Source organism: Leptodactylus fuscus, chromosome 5 (genome assembly GCF_031893055.1).
Source record: "Leptodactylus fuscus isolate aLepFus1 chromosome 5, aLepFus1.hap2, whole genome shotgun sequence".
Taxonomy (NCBI): Eukaryota; Metazoa; Chordata; class Amphibia; order Anura; family Leptodactylidae; genus Leptodactylus; species Leptodactylus fuscus.
Window position 1 is genome coordinate 206,366,190 of NC_134269.1, and position 1,592 is coordinate 206,367,781.

The window sequence follows — 1,592 nt, forward strand, 5'->3', positions numbered from 1 at the left end:
AAACTCCTTGCAGATGTTGTCCTTGGCAGGTTTCAAACCCAGGACTCCAGTAAAGCAAGGTTGCAGTGCTAACCACTGAGCCACCGTGTTGCCCCTCAAGTGTTTGATTTTGAGACACACTCTTTAACCCCTTCTAGACTGTCTTGACTTTATATATCCAAACAGTCCACTTTTAACCCTGCAAAGATAAACCTGTATGCCCTGATAGTGTCAAGCACATGCATAAAAAAAAAAAGTTATTTAATATACCAAAAAACCTATTATTATACCTTATTATTATCATCATCATCATTATTATTATTATTACATACACACTTTATTCACCACTACTACATCACAGGTTCTAGACCCACCTCTGGCGTCCCAATAATATAGTAATAAGGAATATTTTTTATATTGTTTTTTTTAAAACTGATACATTTCCCCTTATTTTTCGTGTTTATATTTTTTCCAGACAAAAAAAAACCCCAAAAATAAACATGCAAAATATAAAAATAAACACATACAATAATTCAAACAACTCGAACAAAATGAAAAAAAAAAAAACAACAACAATTTCATGGCCCTCAAATCCGCATGTATGAAAACGAAACACCACCAAAAATATGAGTGGTCCAAAACCAGGGAAAATGGCTCAGGCCGGAAGTGATTAAAGAGCAGATAGTAGATTTCTCCTATGGGTTCTCAGATCCTTATATCTGCCCCTAGGGGGCAGTATTACATTAGTGTTTGTCTACCATGTTCAGCAGAGAGATGAATTGGCTTGAATAGTGACTAATGTAGTTACCTCTGGACCCTCGCTCCTCTTCATGGTGTATTTAATGTTCATTACGCAATAGGGGGCAACACTGAGACCATCCGAAACTCATCTCATAGGCTAGGTTCACACCAGTCATTTTTTTTAATCTTAAGCAACAACATTTCCCAGAAAGAGGTAAGAAGGTCTGAGTAGACACTGAACAAACAGACATAGGCTACCAGGGCAAAAAACTATGTATCACTAACCACCAATCCGTTGCGTGCATGTAACAGGGTGCCACGTCTTCTTTGTTATTTACCTGTTGGTCCCATTTTAGGTGTGGATTCTGGAGTCAGCTCTATTCATTATGGAGGATTTCAGCTCTGAAGCCTGTAGACCTGTGAACACAAGAGGCAAGTCTGGATTAGTAATGAGGTGTACTATGGTGAAGTAAAATCAGCATTTGGGCGAGTGTTGTGACCTATTCCTTAAATAGCGAGCACAGCGCTGTACATATCATAAGGGCTGCGCTTGGTATTGCAGCTCAGCCCCCTACACTTGAATGGGGCAAAGATGCTGCTGTACCATGTGACCAATGAACTTGATTTCATCAGCACATGGGGGTCCTGGGTGTCAGAGCCCATCGATCACATGTTAATGACTTATCCTAAGGACAGGTCATCCATATATAAGACCCCTTTAAATCTGGTCATAAGGAGGAACCTAAACCAGGATAGCTCATCAGTATCTGATCTGTGGCGGTGTGACACCTGGACCCCATACAGATCAGCTGCAGAGCTGCAACCCCATCCACTGTAAAGTGGTGATGCCATGGAACTGCAGCGCTGGGACT